Genomic DNA, 13,739 nt, shown 5'->3' on the forward strand with positions numbered 1-13,739 from the left:
GCACCTTCGCCAGGGTGGGCACCTCGGTGCGCACACCTTCTCAATGTTTTCTTGCCTTTTCTGGAAATTGGTGAAGGCAGCGCATCAAAGGTGCGCACCTCGGTGTGCTCCGAGGTGCGAACCCGAGAGCGCTCCGAGGTGCCCACGAAGTCGAAAGTCGGGTTAATTGCATTGTTTTCCCCGGGTGCGCTCCGAGGTGCGCAACATCGGTGCGCACCAAGGAGGGCTCCGAAGTGTGCTCCAAGGTGCGCACGATTCGGAGCTCGGTTTGCCCGGGGTGCGCACACCTTGGCTGGGTTGCGCACCCTTTGTGCGCTCCAAGGTGCGCACGAAGTCGGAGCTCGGTTTGCCCCGGGTGCGCACCTTCGCCAGGGTGCGCACCTTGATGCGCACGCCTTGGCTGGGCTGCGCACCTTGGTGGGCGCCATGGTGCGCACCTTTCGTGCGCTCCAAGGTGCGCACGAAGTCGGAGCTCGGTTTGCCCCGGGTGCGCACCTTGGTGGGCGCCATGGTGCACTCCGAGGTGCCCAAGATTGGTGCGCACCAAGGAGCGCTCCGAAGTGCGCTCCAAGGTGCGCAGGTGCGCGCGAAGTCGAAAGTTGGGTTAATTGTCCGGTTTGCCTCGGGTGCGCACCTTGCGTGCACCTTCGCCAGGGTGGGCGCCTTGGTGCGCACACCTTGGCTGGGCTGCGCACCCGGGCGCGCACACCTTGGCACCCGCGTTTCCTTCATTTTAAATTTTTTTTTTTTACAATCTCTCAAGTGGGAAATTCTATAATCTCAACTTTTTTTGCCTTTTCAGGAAACTTTTGAATGGAGCGCATCATTGGTGCGCTCCGAAGTGTGCTCCAAGGTGCGCACCTCTGGTGTGCTCCAAAGCTCTCTCCAGCTGCGTGCACCTGCCCCGGCCGCGCACCCGGCCCCGCCCAGCTTCGCTCACCTGTCCCGGGCGTCTGGTGCGGAACCTTAGAGTAAGAAACATCACCGTGCACCTTGGCCAACGTGCGCGACTCGACCGAGCGCGCACTGGCCGAGGTGCACACCGATTTCACCTGGGTGCGCGCGCAGCACCTCGGGCGCACCGGGGTGCGCGCACAACGCCCGGGTTGCACCGTGGCCTGTGTGCTCGGGGCGCCTCGGGTGCGCGCTCGGTGTCGCCCCCCGCGCGCGCGGTAGTGCGGGCAGCGCACCCCGGCCCGGCCCGGCCCCGACGAGAACGCAAACGGGCAAAAGGTTTATTCAAATAGCATTGCGACGCCCGGCGAAAAACTAAGAAAGGGTGCAACACCGGGACTTCCCGGGAGGTCACCCATCCCAGTACTACTCCGGCCCAAGCGCGCTTAACTGCGGAGTTCTGATGGGATCCGGTGCACTAACGCTGGTATGATCGCACCCGTTATGAGCTTGTCGCAGTGTGTACTTAGCAAACCGCGACCCACGTGCGAATCCACCCCGGCCACCCACCCCCGTCGAGGTGCACACCCTCCCTCGCGAAGTGCGCCCCGTTCGCCAAGTGTGAGCCCTGCCCGGGTGCGCGCACCTTGCTAGGGCGTCGGGTGTGCACCCGGCCCGGCCTACGTGCGTGCACCTGGACGGGGCGTCGTGTGCGTGCAGTGTCCCGTCTGCAACGCGGTGCCCACACACCACCTCGGGCGCAACGACCTGCGCTCACATGTGGGCCGAGTGCACCTTGGTGCATGTTCGGGGCGCCTCGGGTGCACGTTCGATCTTGCCCCGGTGCACCAAGGCGCTCGGTTTGCCCCGGGTGCGCACTTGGTGCAAGGTGGGCACCCAAAATAGGGATCAAGCACCAAAACACAAGTTTCGGGATGCAAAATGGGACCCAAGGACCACAAATGCGTTCCAAGACCCATGATGGGTCCACGAGAACAAAAATGTGTTCCGAGACTTAATAAACAAATATTGGGTTTTAGGAGAAGAAACATGCTCTGATGCCCAAAACGAGAATCGACCCCGAAAAGGCCACAGGCCAAAAGTGGGATGCGAGACAAAAAAAAATGGGACCCGAGGACCAAAATTGGGTTCCCAGGTCGAAGACAGGGCAACCGGACAAGAAACGACCTCTAAGGCTCGAAATGAGTCCCGACGACTAAAACTTGACAAGAAGCACCCATCAGGCACCCAACTCGACACCCATGGGATGCCGACCCACCCGGGCTTCCACCTAGCACACCTTGGCACCCACCCACCCTCGCACCCAACCTCGCACCCAACTTAGCACCTTTGAACCCACATTGGCACTCACCCTGACCCTGGCACCTTGGAACCCACATTGGCACTCACCTTGACCCTGGCACCCACCTTTGCACTCACCTTGGGACCCACCCTGGCTCCCACCTCGGCACCCACCCAGACACCCACCTTGGTTCCTTGGCACCCACCTTGGATCCTTGGCACCCACCCCGACACCCACCTTGGCACGCAACTTGGCTACTTGCCACCCACCTTGGCTCCTTGACGCCCACCCCGACAACCACCCCGTGACCTACCCTGGCTAGGGTTGGTGCACACCCACCCTGGTGCCCACCTTGGCACCCACCCCATGACCCACCTTGGCACGCACCTTAGTACCCACCCCGTTACCCACCCTAGGACCCACCCCGTGACCCACCTTGGCCAGGGTGGGTGCCTTGGTGCGCACAACTTGCCTGGGCTGCACACCAGGGCGGGCTCAAGATGGCACCCGCGTTCCGTTTTTTTCACTATCTTTCAAAACGGAAATTTTAAAATCTCGTTTTTTTTTTTTTTTTGCCTTTTCTGGAAATTAGTGAAGGCAGCGCATCAAAGGTGCGCAATGCTGGTGCGAACCCGGGAGCGCTCCGATGTGTGCTCCAAGGTGCGGCGTGCACGAAGTCCGAGCCCGGCTTGCCCCGGGTGCGCACCTCGCGTGCACCTTCGCCGGGGTGAGCACCTTGGCTGGGTTGCGCGCCCTGGTGCGCACCAAGGAGCGCTCTGAAGTGTGCTCCAAGGTGCGGCGTGCACGAAGTCGGAGCTCGGTTTGCCCCGGGTGTGCACCTCGGGTGCGCACCTCGCGTGCACCTTCGCTGCGGTGGGCACCTTGGCTGGGTTGCGCGCCTTGGTGGGCACCATGCAGTGCACGAAGTCGGAGCCCGGTTTGCCCCGGGCGCGCACCTCCGCCAGGGTGGGCACCTTGGTGCGCACAACTTGCCTGGGCTGCGCACCAGGAAGGGCTCAAGATGGCACCCGCGTTCCGTTTTTTTCACTATCTTTCAGAACGGAAATTTTAAAATATCGTTTTTTTTTGCCTTTTCTGGAAATTAGTGAAGGCAGCGCATCAAAGGTGCGCAACGTTGGTGCGAACCTGGGAGCGCTCCGATGTGTGCTCCAAGGTGCGGCGTGCACGAAGTCGGAGCCCGGTTTGCCCCGGGTGCGCCCTGGTGGGCACCATGGTGCGCACCAAGGAGCGCTCCGAAGTGTGCTCCAAGGTGCGGCCTGCACGAAGTCGGAGCCCGGTTTGCCCCGGGCGTGCACCGCGGGTGGGCACCTTGGTGCGCATGCCTTGCCTGGGCTGCGCACCAGGGCGGGCTCAAGATGGCACCCGCGTTCCGTTTTTTTCACTATCTTTCAAAACGGAAATTTTAAAATCTCATTTTTTTTTGCCTTTTCTGGAAATTAGTGAAGGCAGCGCATCAAAGGTGCGCACCTCGCTGCCCACCACGGTGCGCAACGCCGGTGGGCACCCGGGAGTGCTTCGAAGTGTGCTCCAAGGTGCTGCGTGCACGTTGTCGGAGCCCGGTTTGCCCCGGGTGCGCACCTCGCGTGCACCTTCGTCGGGGTGGGCACCTTGGCTGGGTTTGCCCCGGCTGCGCTCCGAAGCGGGGTTATTGGAGCGCCGCCTCTTTTTTTGTCGGAGCGTTTGGTGGGGTTTCTCGCATTGGCTCTTCCCAGGCCCGGTTGCCACCCTGGCGCGCACGAAGTCGGAAGTAGGGTTAATTGCCCGGGTGCGCACCTTTGCCAGGGTGGGCACCTTACCTGGGCTGTGCACCAGGGCGGGCTCAAGATGGCACCCGCGTTCCGTTTTTTTCACTATCTTTCAAAACGGAAATTTTAAAATCTCCTCTTTTTTTTGCCTTTTCTGGAAATTAGTGAAGGCAGCGCATCAAAGGTGCGCACCTCGCTGCCCACCTTGGTGTGCTCTGAGGTGCGCACCCGGGAGCGCTACGAAGTGTGCTCCAAGGTGCGGCGTGCACGTTGTCGGAGCCCGGTTTGCCCCGGGTGCGCACCTCGCCTGCACCTTGGCCGGGGTGGGCACCCTGGCTGGGTTTGCCCAGGGTGCGCTCCGAAGCGGGGTTACTGGAGCGCCCCCTCTTTTTTTGTCAGAGCGTTTGGTGGGGTTTCTCGCATTGGCTCTTCCCAGGCCCGGTTGTTGGGTGCGCTCCCACCCTGGCGCGCGCGAAGTTGGAAGTTGGGTTAATTGCCCGGGCGCGCACCTTCGCCAGGGTGGGCACCTTGGTGCGCACACCTTGGCTGGGCTGCGCACCAGGGCGGGCTCAAGATGGCACCAGCATTCCCTTTTTCTCACTATCTTTCAAAACGGAAATTTTAAAATCTCGTTTTTTTTTGCCTTTTATGGAAATTAGTGAAGGCATCGCATCAAAGGTGCGCACCTCGCTGCCCACCTTGGTGTGCTCCGAGGTGCCCACCACGGTGCGCTCCGAGGTGCCCACCACGGTGCGCAACGCCGGTGCGAACCCGGGAGCGCCCCGATGTGTGCTCCAAGGTGCGGCGTGCACGAAGCCGGACCCCGGTTTGCCCCGGGTGCGCACCTCGCGTGCACCTTGGTGCGCACACCTTGGCTGGGTTGCGCGGCCTGGTGGGCACCATGGTGCGCACCAAGGAGCGCTCCGAAGTGTGCTCCAAGGTGCGGCGTGCACGAAGTCCTAGCCCGGTTTGCCCCGGGTGCGCACCTTCGCCGCGGTGGGCACCATGGCGTGCACGAAGTCGGAGCCCGGTTTGCCCCGGGTGCGCACCTCGCGTGCACCTTCGCCGGGGTGGGCACCTCGGCTGGGTTGCGCGCCCTGGTGCGCACCAAGGAGCGCTCCGAAGTGTGCTCCAAGGTGCGGCGTGCACGAAGTCGGAGCCCGGTTTGCCCCGGGTGCGCACCTTCGCCGCGGTGGGCACCCTGGTGCGCACCATGGCGTGCACGAAGTCGGAGCCCGGTTTGCCCCGGGTGCGCACCTCGCGTGCACCTTCGGCGGGGTTGCGCGCCCTGGTGCGCACCAAGGAGCGCTCCGAAGTGTGCTCCAAGGTGCGGCGTGCACGAAGTCGGAGCCCGGTTTGCCCCGGGTGCGCACCTCGCGTGCACCTTCGGCGGGGTTGCGCGCCCTGGTGGGCACCATGGTGCGCACCAAGGAGCGCTCCGAAGTGTGCTCCAAGGTGCGGCGTGCACGAAGTCGGAGCCCGGTTTGCCCCGGGTGCGCACCTCGCGTGCACCTTCGCCGCGGTGGGCACCATGGCGTGCACGAAGTCGGAGCCCGGTTTGCCCCGGGTGCGCACCTCGCGTGCACCTTCGCCGGGGTGGGCACCTCGGCTGGGTTGCGCGCCCTGGTGCGCACCAAGGAGCGCTCCGAAGTGTGCTCCAAGGTGCGGCGTGCACGAAGTCGGAGCCCGGTTTGCCCCGGGTGCGCACCTCGCGTGCACCTTCGCCGCGGTGGGCACCATGGCGTGCACGAAGTCGGAGCCCGGTTTGCCCCGGGTGCGCACCCCGCGTGCACCTTCGCCGGGGTGGGCACCTCGGCTGGGTTGCGCGCCCTGGTGCGCACCAAGGAGCGCTCCGAAGTGTGCTCCAAGGTGCGGCGTGCACGAAGTCGGAGCCCGGTTTGCCCCGGGTGCGCACCTCGCGTGCACCTTCGCCGCGGTGGGCACCTTGGCTGGGTTGGGCACCATTGAGCGCTCCGAAGTGTGCTCCAAGGTGCGCACCATGGCCCTCCAAGGTGCGCAGCATGGCGTGCACGAAGTCGGAGCCCGGTTTGCCCCGGGTGCGCACCTCGCGTGCACCTTCGCCAGGGTGGGCACCTCGGTGCGCACACCTTCTCAATGTTTTCTTGCCTTTTCTGGAAATTGGTGAAGGCAGCGCATCAAAGGTGCGCACCTCGGTGTGCTCCGAGGTGCGAACCCGAGAGCGCTCCGAGGTGCCCACGAAGTCGAAAGTCGGGTTAATTGCATTGTTTTCCCCGGGTGCGCTCCGAGGTGCGCAACATCGGTGCGCACCAAGGAGGGCTCCGAAGTGTGCTCCAAGGTGCGCACGATTCGGAGCTCGGTTTGCCCGGGGTGCGCACACCTTGGCTGGGTTGCGCACCCTTTGTGCGCTCCAAGGTGCGCACGAAGTCGGAGCTCGGTTTGCCCCGGGTGCGCACCTTCGCCAGGGTGCGCACCTTGATGCGCACGCCTTGGCTGGGCTGCGCACCTTGGTGGGCGCCATGGTGCGCACCTTTCGTGCGCTCCAAGGTGCGCACGAAGTCGGAGCTCGGTTTGCCCCGGGTGCGCACCTTGGTGGGCGCCATGGTGCACTCCGAGGTGCCCAAGATTGGTGCGCACCAAGGAGCGCTCCGAAGTGCGCTCCAAGGTGCGCAGGTGCGCGCGAAGTCGAAAGTTGGGTTAATTGTCCGGTTTGCCTCGGGTGCGCACCTTGCGTGCACCTTCGCCAGGGTGGGCGCCTTGGTGCGCACACCTTGGCTGGGCTGCGCACCCGGGCGCGCACACCTTGGCACCCGCGTTTCCTTCATTTTAAATTTTTTTTTTTTACAATCTCTCAAGTGGGAAATTCTATAATCTCAACTTTTTTTGCCTTTTCAGGAAACTTTTGAATGGAGCGCATCATTGGTGCGCTCCGAAGTGTGCTCCAAGGTGCGCACCTCTGGTGTGCTCCAAAGCTCTCTCCAGCTGCGTGCACCTGCCCCGGCCGCGCACCCGGCCCCGCCCAGCTTCGCTCACCTGTCCCGGGCGTCTGGTGCAGAACCTTAGAGTAAGAAACATCACCGTGCACCTTGGCCAACGTGCGCGACTCGACCGAGCGCGCACTGGCCGAGGTGCACACCGATTTCACCTGGGTGCGCGCGCAGCACCTCGGGCGCACCGGGGTGCGCGCACAACGCCCGGGTTGCACCGTGGCCTGTGTGCTCGGGGCGCCTCGGGTGCGCGCTCGGTGTCGCCCCCGCGCGCGCGGTAGTGCGGGCAGCGCACCCCGGCCCGGCCCGGCCCCGACGAGAACGCAAACGGGCAAAAGGTTTATTCAAATAGCATTGCGACGCCCGGCGAAAAACTAAAAAAGGGTGCAACACCGGGACTTCCCGGGAGGTCACCCATCCCAGTACTACTCCGGCCCAAGCGCGCTTAACTGCGGAGTTCTGATGGGATCCGGTGCACTAACGCTGGTATGATCGCACCCGTTATGAGCTTGTCGCAGTGTGTACTTAGCAAACCGCGACCCACGTGCGAATCCACCCCGGCCACCCACCCCCGTCGAGGTGCACACCCTCCCTCGCGAAGTGCGCCCCGTTCGCCAAGTGTGAGCCCTGCCCGGGTGCGCGCACCTTGCTAGGGCGTCGGGTGTGCACCCGGCCCGGCCTACGTGCGTGCACCTGGACGGGGCGTCGTGTGCGTGCAGTGTCCCGTCTGCAACGCGGTGCCCACACACCACCTCGGGCGCAACGACCTGCGCTCACATGTGGGCCGAGTGCACCTTGGTGCATGTTCGGGGCGCCTCGGGTGCACGCTCGATCTTGCCCCGGTGCACCAAGGCGCTCGGTTTGCCCCGGGTGCGCACTTGGTGCAAGGTGGGCACCCAAAATAGGGATCAAGCACCAAAACACAAGTTTCGGGATGCAAAATGGGACCCAAGGACCACAAATGCGTTCCAAGACCCATGATGGGTCCACGAGAACAAAAATGTGTTCCGAGACTTAATAAACAAATATTGGGTTTTAGGAGAAGAAACATGCTCTGATGCCCAAAACGAGAATCGACCCCGAAAAGGCCACAGGCCAAAAGTGGGATGCGAGACAAAAAAAAATGGGACCCGAGGACCAAAATTGGGTTCCCAGGTCGAAGACAGGGCAACCGGACAAGAAACGACCTCTAAGGCTCGAAATGAGTCCCGACGACTAAAACTTGACAAGAAGCACCCATCAGGCACCCAACTCGACACCCATGGGATGCCGACCCACCCGGGCTTCCACCTAGCACACCTTGGCACCCACCCACCCTCGCACCCAACCTCGCACCCAACTTAGCACCTTTGAACCCACATTGGCACTCACCCTGACCCTGGCACCTTGGAACCCACATTGGCACTCACCTTGACCCTGGCACCCACCTTTGCACTCACCTTGGGACCCACCCTGGCTCCCACCTCGGCACCCACCCAGACACCCACCTTGGTTCCTTGGCACCCACCTTGGATCCTTGGCACCCACCCCGACACCCACCTTGGCACGCAACTTGGCTACTTGCCACCCACCTTGGCTCCTTGACGCCCACCCCGACAACCACCCCGTGACCTACCCTGGCTAGGGTTGGTGCACACCCACCCTGGTGCCCACCTTGGCACCCACCCCATGACCCACCTTGGCACGCACCTTAGTACCCACCCCGTTACCCACCCTAGGACCCACCCCGTGACCCACCTTGGCCAGGGTGGGTGCCTTGGTGCGCACAACTTGCCTGGGCTGCACACCAGGGCGGGCTCAAGATGGCACCCGCGTTCCGTTTTTTTCACTATCTTTCAAAACGGAAATTTTAAAATCTCGTTTTTTTTTTTTTTTTGCCTTTTCTGGAAATTAGTGAAGGCAGCGCATCAAAGGTGCGCAATGCTGGTGCGAACCCGGGAGCGCTCCGATGTGTGCTCCAAGGTGCGGCGTGCACGAAGTCCGAGCCCGGCTTGCCCCGGGTGCGCACCTCGCGTGCACCTTCGCCGGGGTGAGCACCTTGGCTGGGTTGCGCGCCCTGGTGCGCACCAAGGAGCGCTCTGAAGTGTGCTCCAAGGTGCGGCGTGCACGAAGTCGGAGCTCGGTTTGCCCCGGGTGTGCACCTCGGGTGCGCACCTCGCGTGCACCTTCGCTGCGGTGGGCACCTTGGCTGGGTTGCGCGCCTTGGTGGGCACCATGCAGTGCACGAAGTCGGAGCCCGGTTTGCCCCGGGCGCGCACCTCCGCCAGGGTGGGCACCTTGGTGCGCACAACTTGCCTGGGCTGCGCACCAGGAAGGGCTCAAGATGGCACCCGCGTTCCGTTTTTTTCACTATCTTTCAGAACGGAAATTTTAAAATATCGTTTTTTTTTGCCTTTTCTGGAAATTAGTGAAGGCAGCGCATCAAAGGTGCGCAACGCTGGTGCGAACCTGGGAGCGCTCCGATGTGTGCTCCAAGGTGCGGCGTGCACGAAGTCGGAGCCCGGTTTGCCCCGGGTGCGCCCTGGTGGGCACCATGGTGCGCACCAAGGAGCGCTCCGAAGTGTGCTCCAAGGTGCGGCCTGCACGAAGTCGGAGCCCGGTTTGCCCCGGGTGTGCACCGCGGGTGGGCACCTTGGTGCGCATGCCTTGCCTGGGCTGCGCACCAGGGCGGGCTCAAGATGGCACCCGCGTTCCGTTTTTTTCACTATCTTTCAAAACGGAAATTTTAAAATCTCATTTTTTTTTGCCTTTTCTGGAAATTAGTGAAGGCAGCGCATCAAAGGTGCGCACCTCGCTGCCCACCACGGTGCGCAACGCCGGTGGGCACCCGGGAGTGCTTCGAAGTGTGCTCCAAGGTGCTGCGTGCACGTTGTCGGAGCCCGGTTTGCCCCGGGTGCGCACCTCGCGTGCACCTTCGTCGGGGTGGGCACCTTGGCTGGGTTTGCCCCGGCTGCGCTCCGAAGCGGGGTTATTGGAGCGCCGCCTCTTTTTTTGTCGGAGCGTTTGGTGGGGTTTCTCGCATTGGCTCTTCCCAGGCCCGGTTGCCACCCTGGCGCGCACGAAGTCGGAAGTAGGGTTAATTGCCCGGGTGCGCACCTTTGCCAGGGTGGGCACCTTACCTGGGCTGTGCACCAGGGCGGGCTCAAGATGGCACCCGCGTTCCGTTTTTTTCACTATCTTTCAAAACGGAAATTTTAAAATCTCCTCTTTTTTTTGCCTTTTCTGGAAATTAGTGAAGGCAGCGCATCAAAGGTGCGCACCTCGCTGCCCACCTTGGTGTGCTCTGAGGTGCGCACCCGGGAGCGCTACGAAGTGTGCTCCAAGGTGCGGCGTGCACGTTGTCGGAGCCCGGTTTGCCCCGGGTGCGCACCTCGCCTGCACCTTGGCCGGGGTGGGCACCCTGGCTGGGTTTGCCCAGGGTGCGCTCCGAAGCGGGGTTACTGGAGCGCCCCCTCTTTTTTTGTCAGAGCGTTTGGTGGGGTTTCTCGCATTGGCTCTTCCCAGGCCCGGTTGTTGGGTGCGCTCCCACCCTGGCGCGCGCGAAGTTGGAAGTTGGGTTAATTGCCCGGGCGCGCACCTTCGCCAGGGTGGGCACCTTGGTGCGCACACCTTGGCTGGGCTGCGCACCAGGGCGGGCTCAAGATGGCACCAGCATTCCCTTTTTCTCACTATCTTTCAAAACGGAAATTTTAAAATCTCGTTTTTTTTTGCCTTTTATGGAAATTAGTGAAGGCATCGCATCAAAGGTGCGCACCTCGCTGCCCACCTTGGTGTGCTCCGAGGTGCCCACCACGGTGCGCTCCGAGGTGCCCACCACGGTGCGCAACGCCGGTGCGAACCCGGGAGCGCCCCGATGTGTGCTCCAAGGTGCGGCGTGCACGAAGCCGGACCCCGGTTTGCCCCGGGTGCGCACCTCGCGTGCACCTTGGTGCGCACACCTTGGCTGGGTTGCGCGGCCTGGTGGGCACCATGGTGCGCACCAAGGAGCGCTCCGAAGTGTGCTCCAAGGTGCGGCGTGCACGAAGTCCTAGCCCGGTTTGCCCCGGGTGCGCACCTTCGCCGCGGTGGGCACCATGGCGTGCACGAAGTCGGAGCCCGGTTTGCCCCGGGTGCGCACCTCGCGTGCACCTTCGCCGGGGTGGGCACCTCGGCTGGGTTGCGCGCCCTGGTGCGCACCAAGGAGCGCTCCGAAGTGTGCTCCAAGGTGCGGCGTGCACGAAGTCGGAGCCCGGTTTGCCCCGGGTGCGCACCTTCGCCGCGGTGGGCACCCTGGTGCGCACCATGGCGTGCACGAAGTCGGAGCCCGGTTTGCCCCGGGTGCGCACCTCGCGTGCACCTTCGGCGGGGTTGCGCGCCCTGGTGCGCACCAAGGAGCGCTCCGAAGTGTGCTCCAAGGTGCGGCGTGCACGAAGTCGGAGCCCGGTTTGCCCCGGGTGCGCACCTCGCGTGCACCTTCGGCGGGGTTGCGCGCCCTGGTGGGCACCATGGTGCGCACCAAGGAGCGCTCCGAAGTGTGCTCCAAGGTGCGGCGTGCACGAAGTCGGAGCCCGGTTTGCCCCGGGTGCGCACCTCGCGTGCACCTTCGCCGCGGTGGGCACCATGGCGTGCACGAAGTCGGAGCCCGGTTTGCCCCGGGTGCGCACCTCGCGTGCACCTTCGCCGGGGTGGGCACCTCGGCTGGGTTGCGCGCCCTGGTGCGCACCAAGGAGCGCTCCGAAGTGTGCTCCAAGGTGCGGCGTGCACGAAGTCGGAGCCCGGTTTGCCCCGGGTGCGCACCTCGCGTGCACCTTCGCCGCGGTGGGCACCATGGCGTGCACGAAGTCGGAGCCCGGTTTGCCCCGGGTGCGCACCCCGCGTGCACCTTCGCCGGGGTGGGCACCTCGGCTGGGTTGCGCGCCCTGGTGCGCACCAAGGAGCGCTCCGAAGTGTGCTCCAAGGTGCGGCGTGCACGAAGTCGGAGCCCGGTTTGCCCCGGGTGCGCACCTCGCGTGCACCTTCGCCGCGGTGGGCACCTTGGCTGGGTTGGGCACCATTGAGCGCTCCGAAGTGTGCTCCAAGGTGCGCACCATGGCCCTCCAAGGTGCGCAGCATGGCGTGCACGAAGTCGGAGCCCGGTTTGCCCCGGGTGCGCACCTCGCGTGCACCTTCGCCAGGGTGGGCACCTCGGTGCGCACACCTTCTCAATGTTTTCTTGCCTTTTCTGGAAATTGGTGAAGGCAGCGCATCAAAGGTGCGCACCTCGGTGTGCTCCGAGGTGCGAACCCGAGAGCGCTCCGAGGTGCCCACGAAGTCGAAAGTCGGGTTAATTGCATTGTTTTCCCCGGGTGCGCTCCGAGGTGCGCAACATCGGTGCGCACCAAGGAGGGCTCCGAAGTGTGCTCCAAGGTGCGCACGATTCGGAGCTCGGTTTGCCCGGGGTGCGCACACCTTGGCTGGGTTGCGCACCCTTTGTGCGCTCCAAGGTGCGCACGAAGTCGGAGCTCGGTTTGCCCCGGGTGCGCACCTTCGCCAGGGTGCGCACCTTGATGCGCACGCCTTGGCTGGGCTGCGCACCTTGGTGGGCGCCATGGTGCGCACCTTTCGTGCGCTCCAAGGTGCGCACGAAGTCGGAGCTCGGTTTGCCCCGGGTGCGCACCTTGGTGGGCGCCATGGTGCACTCCGAGGTGCCCAAGATTGGTGCGCACCAAGGAGCGCTCCGAAGTGCGCTCCAAGGTGCGCAGGTGCGCGCGAAGTCGAAAGTTGGGTTAATTGTCCGGTTTGCCTCGGGTGCGCACCTTGCGTGCACCTTCGCCAGGGTGGGCGCCTTGGTGCGCACACCTTGGCTGGGCTGCGCACCCGGGCGCGCACACCTTGGCACCCGCGTTTCCTTCATTTTAAATTTTTTTTTTTTACAATCTCTCAAGTGGGAAATTCTATAATCTCAACTTTTTTTGCCTTTTCAGGAAACTTTTGAATGGAGCGCATCATTGGTGCGCTCCGAAGTGTGCTCCAAGGTGCGCACCTCTGGTGTGCTCCAAAGCTCTCTCCAGCTGCGTGCACCTGCCCCGGCCGCGCACCCGGCCCCGCCCAGCTTCGCTCACCTGTCCCGGGCGTCTGGTGCGGAACCTTAGAGTAAGAAACATCACCGTGCACCTTGGCCAACGTGCGCAACTCGACCGAGCGCGCACTGGCCGAGGTGCACACCGATTTCACCTGGGTGCGCGCGCAGCACCTCGGGCGCACCGGGGTGCGCGCACAACGCCCGGGTTGCACCGTGGCCTGTGTGCTCGGGGCGCCTCGGGTGCGCGCTCGGTGTCGCCCCCGCGCGCGCGGTAGTGCGGGCAGCGCACCCCGGCCCGGCCCGGCCCCGACGAGAACGCAAACGGGCAAAAGGTTTATTCAAATAGCATTGCGACGCCCGGCGAAAAACTAAAAAAGGGTGCAACACCGGGACTTCCCGGGAGGTCACCCATCCCAGTACTACTCCGGCCCAAGCGCGCTTAACTGCGGAGTTCTGATGGGATCCGGTGCACTAACGCTGGTATGATCGCACCCGTTATGAGCTTGTCGCAGTGTGTACTTAGCAAACCGCGACCCACGTGCGAATCCACCCCGGCCACCCACCCCCGTCGAGGTGCACACCCTCCCTCGCGAAGTGCGCCCCGTTCGCCAAGTGTGAGCCCTGCCCGGGTGCGCGCACCTTGCTAGGGCGTCGGGTGTGCACCCGGCCCGGCCTACGTGCGTGCACCTGGACGGGGCGTCGTGTGCGTGCAGTGTCCCGTCTGCAACGCGGTGCCCACACACCACCTCGGGCGCAACGACCTGCGCTCA

The 13,739-nt window shown here is 63.7% G+C and overlaps 3 non-coding genes across 3 annotated transcripts; all 3 read right to left on the minus strand.

Annotated features, from left to right (window-relative positions):
• Positions 1–1,276: 1,276 nt before the first annotated feature.
• LOC131870826 (5S ribosomal RNA) lies at positions 1,277–1,395 on the minus strand. The gene has a single exon (XR_009369128.1). It is a non-coding gene; the product is annotated as a 5S ribosomal RNA (ribosomal RNA).
• A 5,915-nt stretch (positions 1,396–7,310) lies between these two features.
• On the minus strand, positions 7,311–7,429 carry LOC131870804 (5S ribosomal RNA). The gene has a single exon (XR_009369106.1). It is a non-coding gene; the product is annotated as a 5S ribosomal RNA (ribosomal RNA).
• Positions 7,430–13,344: 5,915 nt separating this feature from the next.
• LOC131870805 (5S ribosomal RNA) lies at positions 13,345–13,463 on the minus strand. The gene has a single exon (XR_009369107.1). It is a non-coding gene; the product is annotated as a 5S ribosomal RNA (ribosomal RNA).
• Between the last annotated feature and the right edge of the window lie 276 nt (positions 13,464–13,739).

This window comes from Cryptomeria japonica, unplaced genomic scaffold (assembly GCF_030272615.1).
Source record: "Cryptomeria japonica unplaced genomic scaffold, Sugi_1.0 HiC_scaffold_349, whole genome shotgun sequence".
Lineage (NCBI taxonomy): Eukaryota > Viridiplantae > Streptophyta > Pinopsida > Cupressales > Cupressaceae > Cryptomeria > Cryptomeria japonica.